At 36.2% G+C, this 7,955-nt stretch overlaps 1 long non-coding RNA gene across 1 annotated transcript in view; it reads left to right on the top strand.

The window, feature by feature from the left end:
- The first annotated feature begins 1,459 nt into the window (after positions 1 to 1,459).
- Positions 1,460 to 7,955, top strand: part of LOC107593702 (uncharacterized) — an 11,845-nt gene continuing 5,349 nt past the window's right edge. The window contains exons 1-2 of the long non-coding RNA XR_001610112.1: positions 1,460 to 1,470; positions 4,295 to 4,297. This is a non-coding gene — a long non-coding RNA (uncharacterized lncRNA). The remainder of the gene's footprint in view (positions 1,471 to 4,294; positions 4,298 to 7,955) is intronic.

Here is a 7,955-nt window from a genome sequence, read left to right as displayed (position 1 = left end):
GGCCAATACTTGGTGTTTTTCAAATATAGGCATCGGCCGATAATTATTTCTGTTGCCGATGTGTTTGAGGCGGGACTTTTATTTTGACTGTGCTGAGACAGGTACCTCCTCACATTCTCCCTCTTCATTGTTAGCTGTCGCCATTTAACAGTTCTGCCTGATACCGATAGAAGTCCGTCTAATAATCAGATTGAACTGTTAAACAAAGGAGGTATACAAAAAAGATATTATAATGATTGCTTTTATATTATTAGTAATAGAAAGATAAACATTATAATACTTTCTCGATTACCATCAGCATTCAGCAAATATGCATTTACAAATCTTTGAACGTCTAAAAAACATTTAATTTCTCAAACCTTACAGACTTAATCGAATCCAGCTGTGAGATCTTGTGAAGTGTGACTTAATCGAATCCAGCTGTGAGATCTTGTGAAGTGTGCATTTGTATCCTGCATGATCGCATGTAGTCTGTGTGATGGTCGGACCGTGCAAATTGAATGCGGACAAACATTAAACGCGTGATTTCAAACTATGCTGTGCTTTATCTATTTGCCTGCTGTCATATTCATGTCATTTTCACTGTGTGCTGTATGAAATAATGAGTGTTACCTTGGTTTTATTTGAAAAAATATGATTCCCAGCGCACACAAACGTCCCAGATTACTGAGTGCCCTGTTGGTTGCAGTGTTTACTTTCTTTTTTATTTATTTAAATTTTTAATATTTCTTTATTTGTGAAAAATACTGTAATAGGATTACAGAATCAAGTTGTCATCTAAAATATGTTTATTTGACACTTTTTTTTTTTTAATTTTCAAATTATTTCAAATTTCTTAAATCTATTGGCTGTCAATATATATATATATATATATATATATATATATATATATATATATATATATATATATATATATATATAAACATAGAGATATATATATATAGCAACTAAGACTTCTTACATCTGGACTCATTTTACTACAGTATACACTCATTAGTGTGTGTTTGTAGGGTGCACTTGGACAACTGCCTCTCCACATGACAGCCCTATGGGCCAAAAGACTTAGGAGCACCTGCTTGTTTTTGTTAATTAATTTCTTTATTTGGTACTGTGTCAAAAATGCAAGTTGTGCCATCACAGATAACAGTTTCTCTGGCAGCTCTTAACGAGCATTATATAAGTCGACTGGCAGCAGTTCAGAAGAATTTAAGAGCTAATATGCAAGTAGCAAGAACAGCAAACTCCATAATCTGTAACTATTCTAGCAATGATATATCCTTGTTAAATAAAAAGACATTAGGTAGCCAGTGGTTTTCAAATCACCCTGACATTTCCTGACCATAACACTCATGAGTCATTAAAGGTCATCTGACTAGTCAGGTAAAACATGAAATGGTGACTGCTGCAGCTAACGTCATGCCATTATGATCCATTGTAGAACTATTGCTCAGACCTATAGCATTGAGTATGGTACAATGATGTAAAAACACTTAATGGGTAAATGATGTATGTCCACAATAAATAAAAAATCTTTGAAGGGAAAGAAAAAGCTAGTTTGAAAAACATTTGCCAGATTCTCAGAAAATGACTCTTTGTACTCTTGTTGGTTTCATTCGGTTTTGAAAAAGCATTTTTGGACCAAGAAAACATTCATGTGGTGTAACCAAGTAAAAAAATCATTTTTCTCTTGTGGGAATACATGTGGGGGCACACATTTGAATCATTATTTCCAACATGCATTTTGGTCGCACCACATGACTTTGATTTTGTTGATGAAAGTTCAAATATTAGTTAAAATAAGTGAAGCATTTCTGTTAAAAATATACACCACCATTCAAAAATTTGAGGCTATTAACATATATTTTTAAAAGAAATTATTAAAATACTTCTGCTCAGCAAGGATGAAGCAAATTTATAAAAAGACACAGTAAAGACATATTATGTTACAAAAGATTTCTATTTTAGATAAATGCAAAGAAAAATAAAACCTGGGTGATCCCCCTGAAAAATTGCAAAAAAAAAAAAAAAACTTGCACTCAAAGCATGAAGAAATGCCTCTTTATCTCAGCAGCAGCCAACACAAACTGACAAGTCCCTTCACTCTAGCGCAATAGCTGTAATGTTTTAGAACTAATTAAAACTCATTGCCTCTGCACATAAATTGTGCATTTGTGTCTCACTCATGCAGGCAGAGCTATCAACATATGCCTCTTCAGTGGTATACATGTTTTAAAAATGTGGTGGGAGACGGCATTTTGAATGCAAACCGAGTCCCTGCTGCAGTTCAACATCAAACATCCACACAGCATCATGGGCGGAGTGAGAGGGAATAACCCAGATACTGAGCAAGTTCAGCATAAGATCTGTTTGGAGCCTCTCCACAAAAAGCAGAGATGGAGCCCCATAAGATGAGTTTGAAGACACTGGGTGAACCACAGGGCATTCGAACAGGTGTTGACTGCTGTAGCAGAAAGCTAATTCAAATATGTACTCTGGGACACCTCACTAAGACTGAGACATTCCAGTCCAATGAGTTAAACAGGAGACTCAATGATGGGGAACATTTGGTAAGGTTTAGTTTTGGTCTTTAGGCTATCCCAAGGGAAACGCAGGAAGATTCAGCTGTTTTTGCTGTTCTAAAGACTTTTATTAGCAGAATCTGCACAGAATCTCTCATTTATAGCAATGTATGCTGGTCTAGGGGAAGAAAACTTGGATTAACCCCTTTGAGGGGGTCAAAGAATACATAAAAAATGCAATTCATACATACAGTGACTGTATCTCTTCTATGATAAGTATGTGTTTATTTCTAAACCAAATTTAATTAAAAAAATTTAGAGGCATAGAGTCAAAAATTTAAAAAAAGATATTTATTTTATTATTATTATTTTATTTATTTTTTTAAGGAAGAAAAAAGAACAGCCTATATTCGAAAATGTGAGAATGTGCAGAGATAAAGTGCAGTTTTAGTCTTGAGGCATCCAGTGAGTGTTTTAAATTAATTTGTTTCTGTAAACTTCAGAAGACTGTGGAAGACTGAAGTAGTCCTAAGAATAAGGCTATAATTAACAATTTTCACAATTAGTTAATCTTGGCAGCTGTTATAGTAACAACGCAACAAAAACTTTCCAGAGAGTTCCACCTGTAATGCTCATTTCATATTCAAAAATGTTAGCCAATCATAGCAGTGGGCATTTATACTGAAGTCTCACAGAAGACATTTATCTCATATAAATTCTGGTTTACTGCAAGCTCTTTTTGAAGCATTAAATAACAAAAGGAAACTTTAAAGTCATTCAATATGCTGACTAAAAACAACTATAATATCGTCAGAATAAGAGGCCAGTGATGCCCTCCAAAGAATTAAGGTGATGATACACAGAGCAACTTTTTTGAGCAATGTTGCTTGGGCACTTTCCCATTGAAAATAGCCAACAATTTCTATCTGGATTCTTTAGACCGGTCGAGGGCCCTGTGTCTCACCTGGTTTCCCACTGACGGAAACATTGCCCAGCAACACTGCTCAAAAAGTTGCCCCATGTATCATGACCTTTACACATACATATGGATGACAAAAAACACTACACAGCAAAATTATTTTTTAAAAGTTGTAAAACAATCAAACAAACAAAAAAACGTTACTTACTGGAGTATGTTTATAAGAAAATAAAATTTTAGTCTTACTACTAAATTTGATGTTAAATTAAATATTACATGCTATTTGCCTTTGTAATTTGTGAAATTTACCAGCAATTTCGTAAAGAAAATTGTTTCAAAGTAAATCCTACAAAAAAAATTTCAGTATACCCTGTAAAGTTTTTAAATGTTGTAAATAAAACAAATATTTTTGGAGTATGTTAATCAAAGAAATACATAAAAAATAAAAATACAATTTTAGTTTTTCTACTTCATGTCAAAATGTCATGTTTAATTCAATGTGTTACTTGCCATTTCTTTGTAATTATTTGTGCAATTTCTAAGTGAAAACTGGTTCTAGACCTTTATTTTATTTATATATTTTTTTTTAGAGTAAGGGACATGGATTCACTTGTAGTTGGTGATAAAGTAATAACAGTATGTCCTCAAATATGACAGACATTTCAGGAAATAAAGTTAAATCTGTTTTCGTATGGTTAGGACCATCAGAGAATTTCCCATTCAGTTGCTGAAGCTTGTAAGCATGGCGTTGTGACATCCATAGGTGGGTTAGTACCAGAATAGTGAGGTCAAAGTTTAACATATAGCTCAATCTGAGCCCAACAGAGCAAGACCTGCCATCAGTCTCTGTTAGGAGAGCGTCAGGGGTCTGTGATCACAGCACAAATAAAGTCACAAATGCCTCATGGACTCACAAGCCTGGCATCATCTGAGATATAGGCTATGCAGTGATGCCTTACACATTACATACATAAAGTCCCTCATCCATACTACATAAAACACAATGTTTTTAGGATTTCACTGTCTAATGCAAATTACAAGTCATGTTGATGACATGAGTTAGCTCATTAAATCCTCTCGTTTCCATTTCATTCAAAGGTGTTCCCACTTAGTAGCCTATATGGCCATCAAAAAAGTATATGTCCAGATTTTGCTGTCACATGCGTTTTATAAACATACTTTAACTGAGACAACTAGAGCGTAAAACCAATCCAAACCAACAAAACGTGCTTAATGAGTTCCTAATAGCGCATCGTGGCGATATCTTTAATAAACAAAAACGACGATTGAGTAGTATTACCGGTGATTCGCCTCCGGTGCTTTTGCAGAGTGGACCCCGGAAAACTCCTTTGATGCTCCGGTAGTGTCCATTGCTGAGATGCGTGGAGCTGATCACAAGGTAGTAGCACGCCATCCGGTCCAGCGGCACCCATGAGCGGGCTCCAGGGACGACCAGGCGTGCAAGTTACTTTGGAGGTGATCTCGCAGGGGTTTCACCGAGTGGAAGTAGCCGGAGGACGTCTCTGTGCGCTGGTCCGGTCGCTTCAGTCAGTAGGCTACTGGACGGCGTTACAAGGACACGCCGATAAAATACGAATCTGCTGTGATTGCTAATCGGAAACACTGTCCCATATTTCGGTCACATCCTCTGTCTGTTTTCCTCTTTAAGAAGAGACAAGCACCTGCTCTCCAGCCCAGACGTCGTTACTGGATGTTGCTCTGGAGTTGCCAGGATTGTTCAGTTCCACAGACTCAAGCGTTTATTGTTTATATCCAATACAAGAAACACTTCAACTGAGGTCATGTCCTCCTCAAACACCCTCCAAAAAGTCACGTCTGTAGAGTGATGTGAAAATACACATTCCAGTGCTAATTCAGTAGCCTACTGTGGTACTTTTTAATCTGAGCGATGTTTTAGCTCGCGTGATTTCAAACCAGTGAGCGCATGTCTTCAATTGGCCGGTCAACTCTCTTATGAATTTGCTGGATGTCCGATCGCAGGTACTCTATCCCTTCGCCGAAACGATCCGCGCTCCGAGTCCAAATGAGTGTAAAGCAGAGCTTTCCTCTGTTTCTCTCTCTATCTCGCACTGCGCTGACTCTCTCTCTTTCTGCTAAAGAGGGATTTGAGGGAGAGTAATAATAAAGCTTTCAGCTGAACGTGGGCAGTTTTTGGCGCTGCAATGCAATCAGTGAGTTAAGCCTTTTACTATCTATCTATCTATCTATCTGGTTAGTCTGTGTTAACTGTGTAACTGTGTTAACTTACAAATAATATACACTGTATGATTAATCTTAGCAGGGCAGGAAACGTGTTGATTTAATATAGTGCATTTTATTTAATAATAATTAAATACAAAAATAATAATTAAATAAAAAACTATAATAGCTTACTTAGATACGTGCAGTTGTTATTTATGGAGCCATTTCTGCCAGTGGTTGGGTTCGTAAGCACAAAGTAATTATAAATTAGTCAGGGCGCCCATTTTCATCTGACGGTAAACTGACGTTCGCAAAAGAAATCTATAGTTTTTGCTTGAAGAGGTAACCAAAGCAACAGTAGGCCTACATTATCGGGAAGGAACACCGTCAAAACACAAGCGCATTTACATTTACATTTCCACGGTTTAAAAGTCCAATCTGAATGAAAATGCTCCATGCAAACACCTCAAATCGGAATAAAAATGCCCAAACCGATTGAAGTTTCAGTCGGGTTGAGAGGGGTTGGATAAACCTTTTCTAATCCGTGTGATAGGCCATATAAACACTTGATCTGACTGAAAACCGAAATTGTAAAGTTTTGCGCATGTGCAAATGACTGTCGTGTGGATCTAAAATTCTCTTTCCACTTATCGTCTGTGAAGTGGTGCAGGATAACCTTGTGCCACAAGTGCTTGCTTCGAATTTTCATCTAAAGTCGTGTTGTTTTGGGCGGGAATGGTCGTTTTTACTGTTTGATTAATATAAGCATCATTGCACAAAGCTTCATGTGTTTGTTGTCACGTTATCACTTCAATGTTTTTATAGAATTTATCATAAAAACGTTTGGGTTTGTTTAAAAATGTAAAATATAGTTGATGTTACTGTGCTAAAAAGACTATTTGAGATCACCTTTTCACAGACTGATGACTAGTTTTAACAGTTGTTAACATCATAAATCTGGCATTTTAATTTGTTTTCATTAATGTACATTTATAACACTATACTTTGTGTTATATTACCTTAATGTATATAGTTAACACTGCTGCATAGATGTTTCTAATACAAAGTCTGAGGGAGTGACGGAAAATTCTTCTTCCGACCAGTCTCTCTATATTTTCTCCTCTTTTGTAAGGTTATAGAAACGCTATCATGGATTGTTTTTTCTTTTGCTATTGGAGCGCAAAAATTATATTTGTAGTAGTTTCTGTTCACCACTATAGAAGTTTACCCAACTATGATGGCATCTGCTTCTGAGGACCCCCTGAAATGTGAAAAGGGTCCATTAAATTCCATTTAAAAATGTCAATCCCCCTGAAAGTCATGTATAAATTGTATAAATTGCACAGTGACTAATCTTACCCTTACAAAATGACTTTAGGTGGAGCATCTATCTAGGTTGATTTAGTCACATAAAATACTAATTTTGAATTCAATAAAACCTGTCGATTTAGACATTACCAAAGGAAGCACATTTTTAGGTTTCTTTAGCCAAAACTCTGGTATAGGCCTAGTCAGCATAATTAGCAATTGCACTACAATAAACTGCCATTTAAAATTAATACACTCTTTCAGATATGCTACAGTAGCCAATTAAAGTAATTTAAAACCATTGAAAAAGTAATAAGAAGTGTAATGCTGGCTGCAGGAAGCACTTACTGGAACTGTCCACTGACTGTGGTGCTGAAACCAAAGAAACTTCTCAGGACGAGATAGAGATCCTGTAACAATTGTACTTAAGAGTAATGAAAGCAACACCTTTTTTGGCCGGAGGTCTGGAATATAGATGCAAGTCAGCACGTCTTGACTTCAATAGACTATACTGTGCCATCAGGCAAGGCTAATTGGTCATTACGTTCCCCTAAAATTGGTTCAATCGATCTTAATGAGCTTTTGTGAAGGTGATTTTTTTCAACATGCAGGCTCAAGACTCAAGTAAGCAAATCTTGTATTGGCTTATTCAAACAAGGTTTTATTGTATCCGTATAAGGTTTAAATGTACCAGTTAGTACTTGTTTGTATTTGCACAGGAAGCCTTTATTTTCCTAGCAGATCACATTGTAAATTACAAATTGCCATCTGTTGATCAAAACAGTCTCAAATGTGAACTTCACAAGTCGCTGTGGATAAGAGCATCTGCTAAACACTTTAAATGTAAATGTAACACTATTTTTTTTCTCTCACCCGCTCTCTGACTGTGTACAAGTGAAACAATTTTTTTTGCAAGTATACAATAAATAGGCATGGGCCGGTATGAGATTTTGACGGTATGATAACCTTAAGCAAAAGTATCACGGTATTGTCGTTACAGCTCTAAA

The sequence above is a fragment of the Sinocyclocheilus grahami genome, unplaced genomic scaffold (genome assembly GCF_001515645.1).
Source record: "Sinocyclocheilus grahami isolate Dianchi unplaced genomic scaffold, SAMN03320097.WGS_v1.1 scaffold175.1, whole genome shotgun sequence".
Taxonomy (NCBI): Eukaryota; Metazoa; Chordata; class Actinopteri; order Cypriniformes; family Cyprinidae; genus Sinocyclocheilus; species Sinocyclocheilus grahami.
Note: the sequence above shows the minus strand (reverse complement) of the source record. Positions and strands in the feature narration are given on the sequence as shown.